The sequence below is a fragment of the Hydra vulgaris genome, chromosome 12, assembly GCF_038396675.1.
Source record: "Hydra vulgaris chromosome 12, alternate assembly HydraT2T_AEP".
In the NCBI taxonomy this organism is placed as follows: domain Eukaryota; kingdom Metazoa; phylum Cnidaria; class Hydrozoa; order Anthoathecata; family Hydridae; genus Hydra; species Hydra vulgaris.
The window spans coordinates 57,400,058-57,413,181 of record NC_088931.1 but is presented as its reverse complement, the minus strand read 5'-3'; the positions used below and the strand labels follow the sequence as shown (position 1 = coordinate 57,413,181).

The window sequence follows — 13,124 nt, the reverse complement described above, 5'->3', positions numbered from 1 at the left end:
AAAACTGATAACGATGTAAAACGTTTATTAAACTCTCTTTTTCAATACAACATTCTTCCTTTAATAAACAAGTCCACTCGTGTAACTCTTTAAACTGAATCTCTCATTGATAATATTTTTACTACCCATTAGGCACGCGACGTCTTATTCACGTTTCAATCACGTGTATTTTAGGTGACTTCGTCCAGGTTACTATTTTATGTGAAAGTTACGTGCCAAAATATCGCGTCTTTCGGAACTTTTTTTATTCTCATTAAAAACCTGGCATAAGAAATGTGAAATAATATTTTTATTATATTAATTACTTTTTTATAGTATAGTTTTTGTATTCAATATAGTAATTATAGTTATTTAATGTTATGATAATATAATTATTTTTATTGTAGTATTATCATAATTAAAAAAAAAAATTGGTCTATATAATATCTTATAACGCAATGCATTTAAAACAGAACTAAAAAGTACAATATATTTTAAGTTGTAATATCAAATTAAGTTAAATAAATTAGTACCAAGCGTCCCTATTTGCCACACAAATGAGATTAAACTCAAATACAGGGTATGCTTTTTTTCTACTTTATGATATAATATTTCAGACTGGCGAATTTGTCCATTTTGCTTACTTAATTTAGTTCAAAATAAGTTATGACAAATTTAATATCAAATTAAAATATAATTTGTCCATGTATCTTATTTAATTATTAAATAAGCTACATGGACAAATTATAAGTTCTAGCAAAACTTATTCTTGATTCTTGAGCAATAATAATGTCTGTAGAACTTCTGCATACATTATTGCTCAAGAGTCGTTTAGATAAAAACCAAAAATAAATTTTCTTTCTTTATTTGGTTTTTATCAACAAGGTTAAAGAATTTATCCAAAATAATATCAATAAATGAATGTGTTATGTTGTTTATTATTGATATATGTATATATTGTTGTTAAATACTTTATCTTTTTGTAATATACGACATCTTGATCTGGTGCTGTACTTGTTTAAAAAGGTTAATACTTATATATTTCATTTTTTTATATTATTTAAATATTAAATGATTAATATATATATATATATATATATATATATATATATGAATTATATGAAATTACTATTATATATATATTATATGACTTTTATTACTATTGTTATTATGTACAATATAAAACAGGTTATTTATGCGGATTTGTTCAATGTTTTTCCCACAAAAAGATGCTTATGATGCTATTGTATTTAAAACTGCATTATACTTATCTTTCAATGTTGACGACCTTCCAATATGTAAAGCAAGTTTCTCTCAAGTATAGCATTCCTTTTTTAAAAATTGTTTCATGATTTAGATCAAAGAAATAGCAACACCAGAAAATCTTGTTGCCAAAACAGTTGATGACTCACCATGTAAGATTTGTGTTATAAATTTGTGATTTAAGATGATTGTTTAATAATCATATTATTATTTAAGTTTTTGTATGTTTCTTTTTAGCTAAATTTGGTGTCGCAAGCTATTATTGGAGAAAATATTGACTTATTCATTAGATAAAGTTTGATGCGTGCTCTTACCTAGTTTCCTTCTTCACGTTTCAATCATGTATATTTTAGGTGACCTTGTCGAGGTGACAATTTTACTTGATTGAAACGTGAAGGTTACGTTGCCAAAATATTGTGTATTTTGGAACTTTTTTTATTCACAATAAAAACCTGTGATTAGAAACTTGGAATCATATTCTTTATTTTATTTATTATTTTTTTTTTATAATTTAGTTTCAGAGATTATCTTATTTGGGGTATTCCCGGAACACCGCATATTTTTTTTTTTAATTTATCTTTTTCCAAATATCTGAAAAGTTTTCCATACATGCAAGTTAAAGTATATATTATTGTCATCTATTTGTGTTTATGTTGTTTTAGTCATCATTTATACAAAAATTAAAAAAAGTTTTTAAAAAATTGAGAAATAACTTGACTGAATGCAAAATTGACTGAATGCAAACAATTTTCCGGATTTTTTAAATATAATGATCATATGAAATATGTAGTTTATATATTTATTATTGTAATTACTTTTTATTTTACTTTTATAATAATATAATTATTTTGCATTGTAGTTTTATAATAATTAATAAAAAAGTATTAGGGTATAAGATATCTTATAACGTTGCAATGCATTTTTGACAAAAATAAAATCTCACATATATAATATTTTATCTAAACATATTATATTATCTTATATCTAAGTTTTATCAATTTAGTTTTAATAAATATATTACAAAGCTTAGTTCAAAATCGTGTAAAGTTATCGCAGATAATTCTCATATTGCAACACGCAAAAGATCAAACCCTAGTACAAGGTATACATTTTTTTCTACCCTACTGTATATTATTTTAGACTGTCAAATTTGTCGATGAAATTAATTTAATAATAAATAAGTTATTATAACTTATTTAATATTAAATTTATTAAGCTGCATGACAAACCATAAGTTCTGCATAAAATATTATTGACTTGAAAGACCCAATGGTATTGTTATGTTATTGCCTAGGAATATCATTCTGTAGTAAGACCCAATAACCTTTTAACTTTTAAAGTTTGAGAAAATTCACTTTTCCCTCTCTTCGTCTTCTTTTGTGATCGCAACCTGTAGCAAGAATTTAATTTAGTTCATATCTTGTTGAAGAATGCAACTTGATTCTGAGTTGAATTTTCAGCACTCGGTATTTATTGGTAACCTAATTTGACAATACTTTATTTTACATACTTTTAGTTTTATACTTTTTTAATATAATATATAATTAGGGGTAGATGAGGCTTCTTAGCCGTGGTGAATGTTTCCACAGCAAAAGGAGCCTCAAGGTGAAAATCTCACCATGAGTAAGGAAAATCATGATATAAAATCCCCACTATAACGTGTGATTATGTGGTAACTATTACATTTTTAAAAATTGTTCTAATTTTTCTGTGTGCATTTTAAAATGACATTTAATGTTGTTCAAAACTTTGTAGATTACTCGTTTAAAGCTTTCACCTTTGCATCTAGTGAGTTAATGTATGAACAAGGTAATGCAGAAACAGATGCAAATATAAGAAGATGGAAAACAAAGAAAACAAATTATTTAATCAGATGTTATAACATAAGGTGAGTACAGGTCTTTTTTTAATCACGCGCATTAGTTATTAACTCTATATATATATATATATATATATATATATATATATATATATATATATATATATATATATATATATATATATATATATATATATATATATATATATATATATATATATAGATATAGATATAGATATAGATATAGATATATATATATATATATATATATATATATATATATATATATATATATATATATATATATATATATATATATATATATATATATAGATATAGATATAGATATATCTATAGATAGATATTAGATATAGTTATATATAGATAAACAATACTTTTTCAAACTTGTATTTTTTATTTTGTGCTTCATTTTTTTAATTTTCTGTCGAATTTTTTGTTATATCTTATTTTATTAAATCTTTATTTATTTTATAGCAATCAGAGTATAAAATTAGAAGGCAAATGACTATTTTTATTTTTCTACATTGTATGTAGTATTGTTTTCTTAAAATTATTTAATGATTTAGATAAAAGAAAACAAATAACAACACTAGAAAATTTGTTGCCAAAATAGTTGGCAACTCACCAAGTAAGATTTGTTTTAAGGTGGTTCACCACTAAAAAAAACTAAATTTTTATCAAAAGTTGGTTTTTGAGATTACTTTTGTTTTATAGTAATTCAACATAGCTGTAAACGTTTCTGGAGTCTGTTTTGATATGTCTTGAGTATTTTTTAAGGTATGTCACTTTATTTAGTCCTTATCAGACAAATGTCCATAGCGACGGCCCCTAGCAACACAAGCTTATGTTTATAATTGCCGTCTCTCTTTGCCTAAATATAAGTTTTTTTGTCAAATTTGGTTAGTCACGCATTAGTTTAGAAGGCCAGCATGGTTTGACAAAAGTTTAGAATATAACAGTGTATGGAAGTTGTTATTTTTGTATGATTCATCAGATACTATCTTCTGATAGTTTATTGTTGTAATTTTAAAGCTTTATATTTTCTTTTATTATTTAGTATAAATTATCAGTTTTATATTATATATTTTAAAATATTAGAATATTATATATAATGAGAAGCAACAACAAAAAAAGTTTAAAAAGAAAAAAAGCATGGCAAACAGTGGACCAAAACACCTACCCTAAAAGAAGACGAAAATGTTGAGCGTGTTTCAGTTAGTGCCAGTATGAAAGGAAACTCTACAGGTTACAGCATTTACAAACCTAAAGTTAATTTTCCAGTATGGATATATCATATCATTAAGAAAGAGTTTAAAGAATTGAGTGATGACAACCTTTTGAAAAAATGCACTCATGTTCAAACACAGAATTCTAATGAGGATTTTAATAGTATTATATGGTCTAGATGCCCAAAAACATTTTTATTCACAAAGCTTCATTTGAGTTGAACGTGAACTCAGCTATATTGTATTTTAATGAGGAAACTGCTGGTGTTTAGAGAGTAATGAGTCACCTCAACCTTAAAAATGGTGTAAAATCCACAGTGTCCTCGTTTTATAGGAATCAAAAACGCGTTACCAGTTTAAATAAAAAAGACTCTTTTTTTAAAAAAAAGTAGAAGGATACATTTAAAAGCCATTAATAAGGGTTGGCAAGATGAAGAACAACAACTGGAAACTTTTAAACCATACTTATCTGGAAGTTTTTGATATTTTTTAGTTATAAAATGTTTATTGTTGTTTTTCTGCATTCACTTTTTTGTGCAATTTTTAATTTTTGAAATGTCATAACTTTTGAATGACTTAAGTTTTTTACTTCAAATTTTCAAGACATGTTCTACATATAATGATGGAGGGCCTGAATCAAAATATATGCTAAAAAAAAAGTAGTTAATGAATTATTTACATTTTAATATTTTCTTTTATTAGTCAACCCTCCAAAGTTTGATATTTTTGCCAAAAAAATCAAAAATTTCAACTTTTACTAAGAATATAGCAGTGATTTTGGTTCAGGCCCTTCATTTTATGTGCATTAAACTGTTTGCCAAATATGAAGCTCTAATTTCTAATTGTTTCCTAATTGTCGTTTTTCGAAATTTTGTTCAAAATTGACTGATTTTGCAAACTTTTTGACATATTTTTGCAATTTTAGGAATAAATTGCTGTAAAATGACACTTATGTTGTTTTTTATTTTCTTATGTTATGCTCTTATACACTTTTTAATTTGAAATTATGAAATTTGGGGATTTTTTTTTTTAGTGGTGAACCACCTTAAAAGTTTGTGATTTAAGATAATTATTAAATAATCATATTATAATTTTAGATTTTATTCGTTGCTTTTCAGCTAAATCTGATTCATTAGACAAAGTTTGATGCGTGCTCTTATTGGAGAAAATATCGAATGATTCGTTAGATTATGTTTGAAGCGTGCTTTTATGGAGAATATATCGACTGATTCGTTAGATTAAGTTTGAAGTGTGCTCTTTGTGGATTGAAACGTGCTCTTCGTAAGTTGCAGATCTATGACTTTGTACTTAGTACTTATTGGATATAAGGAGGATATTTTAACAAAAGTGCAGCTTTTATTACAAATTCAAAATGTTTATGCCAAGAACTAATATACTGACTAATAAAACCATGTAATTTAATACGTATTAAATATTTCCTCGAAGATGAGTCTTTTTTCTTTACACGAATCCAAACACTTCGTTTTTATAAAGCATAATTATTGCTTAAATATTACGTGCCAAAATTAACGTAAAAAGCACGTCTTTTGGACAGTTCATGGGGACCAAAAAGTCACCTAAATATCACGTGCCAAAAATAACGTGAAAAACACGTCCATAAATCACGTGAATTGGTCATTTCATGGGGACCAAAAAGTCACCTAATTACCACGTGCCAAAATAACGTGAAATTCACGTTTTTGTCACGTCGCTGTGCCTACTGGGTAACATTCTTACAACATGCAACATTCAAAACGGAATCATAAAAAGCGATATAAGAGACCACTTTCCAATTTTTTTTATATCTGATGTTTATAAAAAAGAAAATGAAAGCAAAGTACTAACGGAAATAAAAAGGCAGATTACTGAATTTGATATTAAGGAGTTTAAAAATTATTTACTCAAAGTAATCTGGAAACAAATACATAATTGCAAAGATACAAATAAAGCCAATGAAACTTTTTACAACGAGTTCTTTAATGCGTAGGACAGAGCATTGAAGCGATGAAGGAAATTAAAACCAAGCTTAAAAAGTCTTTAAAGTCCATGGATTACGAAACGACTTATTGTTATTATATATATTATTATTATTATATATTACTTCTAAGAAGAAATAAAAACTTTATGAAAAATAATTAAAAAAAAAAACTTATCAAAACAAAAAAAATATAAAGCTTACAAAAACCTGTTTGAAAACTAGAAAAAAAAGCTTAGAAAAGTTATTTCTCAAATTTATTACAAAATAATATCGAAAATAACAAAAAAACTTGGAATATAATAAAGGAAATGATAGGAAAAGAAAAGAAAACTCGACCTAATACTTTACCGAAATATTTATATAATGAGGATTAAATAACGATAACTAATAGATACTGCAAACAGTTTCAATAGCTTTTTTATGAACGTAGGTAAAAACCTAACAAACAAAATAACACCAGGAAAAAAACTTTTTAAATCATATCTAAAAGAAGTGGACTATGTAATAGATGAGCTTGAGGTATCGCCTGATGAACTTCGGTTTGCTTTTAATATGATAAAACCAAACAAAAGCGCAGGTTTTGATGGTATAAGCCCAAGGGTTGTTAAAGAAGCTTTTGATACTATTGAATACCCATTACTTATTATTTTTAATCTTTCATTTAAAAATGGAGTTTTTCCTGATCTCTTGAAACTAGCTAGGTGGTTCCAATATTTAAAGATGATGATATCTTAAAGTTATCTAATGAAAGACCTATTTCAATACCCCCATGTTTTTTTAAAATTCTAGAGCGAATAAGGCATAATAGGCTTTACATCTATCTCACAACTCACAAAGTTCTAATTAATAATCAGTATGGATTTAGAAAAGGGCACTCGACAAAACATGCAGTAATTAAATTAGTTAAATAAATATTAAATAGGTTTAAAAACAACCAATATACTCTTGGAGTGTTTATTGATCTCTCAAAGGCCTTTGATACTGTGGACCATGATATTCTTCTATACAAACATAAAAGTTATCAAGTAAAAAATAATAATTTTAAATGGCTTTGTTCCTATCTTAAAAAACCCAAACAATGTGTATCTTATGACAAAACCTACACTAAATTAGAAAACATTACCTGCGGAGTTCCACAGGGATCTATTCTAGGGCCTTTTTTGCTTATTGTTTATATCAACGATATTTACTTATCATCTAGTATAATATATTGACAACACTCAAGTTTTATCTACTCACTCTAACATTAAAACAATCTTTACGACTATGAATCGTGAACTTGATAACCTTAATAAATGATTTAAAGCCAACAAACTCTCTCTGAACCCTTCCAAAAGCAAATATACTCTCTTTTCTAAATCTTCTAAATCTGAGACGTTGCCCTTAAAACTCCCAGATATTTCATTAGAAAAAACCAAGTTGCAACGGATATTCTGTGTTAAATTCTTAGGCGTTTTAATCGATGAGCAAATAAGTTGGAAAGAGTGCATTAATCTAATTGAAAAAAAAATTTCAAAAAGTATTGGAATTATGTACAAAACTAAATATATGTTGAATAAAAACTGTTTAAAATCTTTTTTTTTTCATTTATTCACAGCTATATTAGTTATTGTAACATTGCTTGGGCAAGAACTTATCCGTCAAGACTAACGTGTATCTTAAAAAAAACAAAAAACAAGCAATTGTTTTTTTAAGAAGCCAGAACCACCTTGTCTAATTTGTAGACATGAATTACATACAACTTAACAAGTTGAAAAAAAACATTATGTTTTATCTTCATTGAATTATAGAAGAAGAGTTATTGAATGAGCTGAGCGAAATAACGATTGGGTGACTATGGCGCAAACTTTAGGTGTCAAATATATATATATATATATATATATATATATATATATATATATATATATATATATATATATATATATATATATATATATATACATATATATATATATACATTATCAATAAAATAATAAATAAAGTGATGAAAAAGGCATTTGTGGTTTTGTGCGGTAACTTCACCTCTTCCAATGAAATTCAAATTTCCGCTGCGAATAATATATATTATTATTTATTGAAAACCAACTCATATGGCCACCAAGGCTAAATTAGGATCCAACCTAACATTACAAGGTAAACTAAGGCAACAAAATTAAAAAATACAAAGAACTTTTTTCTGATAATCTGTATTATAAACTTTTCTCAATAACAACTTTTATCTTCTCAATTACATCTAACGATTTCTGATTTAGAACTTTCATGTTCTAAATTACATCTTACGTTTTTTAATTACAACTTTCAAGTTCTCAATTACATCTTGAAAAGGTGTAAATCATAAATATCAAACAAAGCATTCGTTGCTTAATTACCAGCTTCCAAGAACTTAATTATCAGCTTCCAAAAACAATCCGAATTCTTAATAACTTACCGAGGACTACATTTGTGGAGCTTATTTCTCCCAAATAATAGTAAAACTACAACTTCAATTCAAACTTTTAAAAGAATCTTAAAAAAAGTTTCATGATTATGACATATCTCAAATACTTTTCTATTTTTAATTCTATTTTATTTTAATTTTTTTTTTTGACGTTTAATAATATATAAAGTTTCGAAGCATTTAAATAAAAATAAATGTTGGCTGGGCAAGCAGAAGACTTACTTAGCCTATCACCGAGCCCCATTCTCACGTATTCACAATAACCGTAATATTTAAATATCTATATTTAACAAACTATTTATTAAAATAAATGTAAAAGTAAAATAGATAACAATTCGTTGTGATTTAAAGAAAAATTTAAAGGATCAAAATTTAAGGAAAGAGTAAGATCAATGAAAAAGAAAAAATAAATAAGATATCATTTGCTTTAAACTTAAAAATTTAAACTAAGATTTGAAAATAAAAAGTAAATAAGTTAATATACACCATAGAAGTAAACATAAATAAATAAGTATGAGTCATAGAAATAACGTAAATAAATTAGCAAACGCCATTGAGGTAATACCATATTTAAGGTAATAATAAAAAAAAATGTTCATACACTCAGTGATATAATTTTTGTATTAATTATTTTTTTGTATTTGAGTTTTAATTAAAAAAACACATTTAAATTCGGATATATTAAAATCCATTAGTAAGAATGCCTGTTTTGATTCATTTTTAAACTGCTCTATACTAGTTTTATGTGTATTTCCAATCTTGGGAAACATTTGCCACAAGTAAGGTCCACGATAAAGAACTGAATATGAAGTCAGTTTTGAATTATATTTTGGGACGATAAAGTTGTTATATGAAAAGTTTTTTGGATATTTATGAACTATTTTGTCAAAATTGGATTGAAATATTTTAGGAGATAATCCTATATTTGTTTTATACATGAGCATTAAAACTTGGTGTAAGTTAATTTTATACATACTTAATGTCCGAAGTATATGAAGATGAGGCTCACAAGGTAGGGCTCTATCAGCTCCAAAAATTGTTCTGCACGCGTGTTTTTATTTACAATAATTTTTTTTCAATTTTGTATAGTTTGTACTTGCCTATGCAATGTTGCAATAAATTTAATAACAATGAACAAAAGATAAATATAAACTTTTAAGAACTATTACGCCAAGAAAGTTTACTGAGTTTTCTCTTTTAATGTTTGTGGTATTGATTATTAGATTAGGCAATTTGAAAGGAATATTTCTTGATTTGTTCACTTTGTGGAACAAAATAAATTTGGTTTTATCCACATTTAGAGAAAGTTTATTACTTATACACCACTCATTAACTTTCGATAAATGCTCGTTTGTTGTTTTAAATAGTGTATTAATATCTCTGTGGGAATAAAAAAGATTGGAGTCATCTGCAAAAAGAATAACATTTATTAGGTCTGTTGCTAAATTTAAATCATTAATGTACACTAGGAACAACAGTGGTCCTAAAACAGAGCATTGGGGAGCCCCACAAGTAACGGCAGATGGGATCGTTTGTTTTTGTTCAAACACTATAAATTGTTTTCTATAGGTGAAATATTCTTTAAACCAAAGTAAGTTGTTATTTTTACTCCATAGTGTTCAAGTGTTTTTATTATTATATTATGATTAACGGTATCGAAAGTAGGGCTCTGCGAATCCGAAATTTTGATTTCGAATCGAATCTCGAATCGAATCTAATGAAATGACGAATTTCGAGTCTCGAATCCGAATCACAATTTAAAAATAAATTCTTTCACAAAACATGTATTTATTTAAACTTCAACATAATCGATTGGAAGGCCAGTTAGGTCTATACCAAAAAAAAAGCTAAGAAAAAACTAACTCTTTGTTTGCTCTTGCCCAGATTAGTTTTTCACTATTGCCAGAAGTGAGCGACAGTCTTTTATTGCGAATAACTTGACCACCAACTGAGTTAACTCGTTCGCTAACGCAATTGGATGATTGAATTGACAAATAATCTCTAGCAGTCTTTCCTAGTAAAGGCATCTTTAGTTCATGCGCTTTCCAAAAGTCCAGTGGTAAGACTGTTGAACCAAGTGAAAACACTGCAAACTGCTCAAATTCTTTGGTTAATTTATCAGCATTTTCTTCTTCAATAACATGGTTTTTTTCTTTCAGAATTTTAGCATTTGACAAAACTGTGTGAAGCAAGGAAGACTTCCTAGCTAGCGGTTGATTAACTTGAGAAGAAATTGGTTCTATTTTTTCACTATTTTTGTCTGTGCACATGCAGCTTCTAAGTGAAGTCGAATTATGGTCTGTGCAATGTCGATTTCAGTTTTATCCAATGAAAAACGTGAGTCCAGATATGTGGTTGCAACATAAATTGCATTTGTCAGATCAGACCGTTCAGTCAACTCAGTAAGTAAAGCATCTTCAACTTTTTACAGTGAACGGCCTTGTACGCGTTTAGCTCATTTTTTAAGTCTTTTATGCGAGGTAAAACTAAGCTTATTCCCACTGTCATATCGACAGACAAAGTAGTTGTTGCCTCAGCTATTAATTCCAGAATTGGTAAACATTCTTTTAAGATAACAATATCTTTTTCATTTAAAGTTGGAGGTAAAGGAAAAGCACATCTTCTTTTTGCAGCACATTCAGCCAAAGCCATGGAAACAGCAACACTGTTCTTATTTGTCCAACCATGTAGTTTCACTGTACTGCTCAATCTTGTCTTGCAGTCATCTGGAGGGATTGTTACTTTTAATCCTTTCGATTTTTGAACTTTGTTTAATGCGGCCAAGCCAACTCTTGAACTATGAAAAAAACGGCAGATTTTTTGGTAGCCTTTATCACTAATGTCAGAGCAGGTTGAGATTCCTGTGAGCATTTCAAGACACGCTGTAGATCATGAGCTGCACAGGGATTCCATTCTATTTCCATAATACGAGCAGTACAAGGCATAGCATTTGTTGTATAGAATAGAAATAGTCGCATAGTATATGTCCAGTTTGAATTTCTCAACTTGTAAGTTGACAATTTTTGCAGTTACTTCTGAAGTATGGTCTGCTTCTATGGCTTCTAAGTTTATTACACTAATGCAGTGTTTGTGTAATAAACACTTGGCAAACATATAACGAAGTGTAATTACAAGAAAATTAAACTGATTTAAGGCTTTCTAGTGATCAAAAGTGATGTTATGTTTTCCAATTTTCTCTGTGGCAATTATTCTTTCTTGTTTAATTAAAGTTTCTTCACACAATTCATTCAGTCTGCGCGATAGCGAACTTGGGTGCGGTGGCTTATAGTCTATATTTCCAATTAATGTATTAACCAAGTTTTGAAAGCCAGTACCAGCTACAATTTCAAACGGGCGTCCGTTCTTTTGCATTAAATTTAAGTATTGCATCATCATAACTTTTTCTTAAAGTATTGTCAATTGACTAGTTGCTCTTAAAAGTCAATTCACTTTGTTTCACTTTTTTCACAATAACTTGTTCACTGGCTGGCCGTTTTTCAGCTTTTTTTCCTTTTTTCTCTTCAATCAATTGTAAACAAATAGTTTTATGCTTGTCATTTAAATGTTTCCATAGATGACTTGTTGTTCCCGTTTTTTAAATTTTAAAAACTGAAAGACAGTTTAGACACTTAAAGCTTTCATTATTTTCATCCTTTCCAAAATATCGAGCAAGTAATGTAGCCATGACTAATACAACAGACAGGACAGACAGTATTACTATTATTTATTAACTGCAATTAATAAAGCACATTTTGTTAAAAATAACAAAAATAAACATCAAACATAAAATCTGACTTAAAGTGGAGAAAACACAGAGAAGATTGTTGCAGACATTAAAAACCTGAAAACAAAAGAAGTAACTTGCATAGTTGAAAAATAGTCATATTACATGATGAAAAAAACTAAATATGGGAAGAAAAACATAAAGAAAAACCCCTCAGTAGGAAATAAATATAATATTTATTTTTTACTGAGGGGTATAAATCACAAAGTTGCTAAAATAATCGAGGAAATGAGCAATTAGACATAATTAAGTAACATTATAGAAATAAATTCAATTGAAGTGTTAAGTTTTATAAAAATGTAACTTGTACGTGCAAAGTATAACAATGAACAATGGTGATATATTTAAAAAAGTTTGTTATCTAGAATTAATTTTTGAATAATTTACTTTTTTTAATTTAATTTAACTAAATACACCTTGTAAGATTGAAAATATACAAACATATTTTATTAGCCGTTGGTAATTAATTGATCAAATGCTGAACAGAACTTGAAAGTACGATTAAAAAAGTATAGCATCGACAGCACTATTCACAAACATTTGTCTATTTATTTTACAAAATGTGTATGTATAAAGCCCCTGTATCCCAGTAAGATAAATATATATAACAACAACTA

General features: G+C 27.2%; 1 long non-coding RNA gene across 3 annotated transcripts; it reads left to right on the top strand.

Moving 5' to 3' along the window:
- Window positions 1–258: 258 nt before the first annotated feature.
- Window positions 259–5,753, top strand: LOC136088858 (uncharacterized). 3 transcript variants are annotated; one of them, XR_010642565.1, is made up of 4 exons: window positions 259–1,005; window positions 1,337–1,394; window positions 1,480–2,344; window positions 2,998–3,130. It is a non-coding gene; the product is annotated as an uncharacterized LOC136088858 (long non-coding RNA). The 3 variants fall into 3 exon arrangements; XR_010642566.1 differs by lacking the exon at window positions 259–1,005 and adding an exon at window positions 5,427–5,753 and having other exon boundaries at window positions 1,108–1,394; XR_010642564.1 differs by lacking the exon at window positions 259–1,005 and adding an exon at window positions 3,649–5,753 and having other exon boundaries at window positions 1,108–1,394.
- Window positions 5,754–13,124: the final 7,371 nt, after the last annotated feature.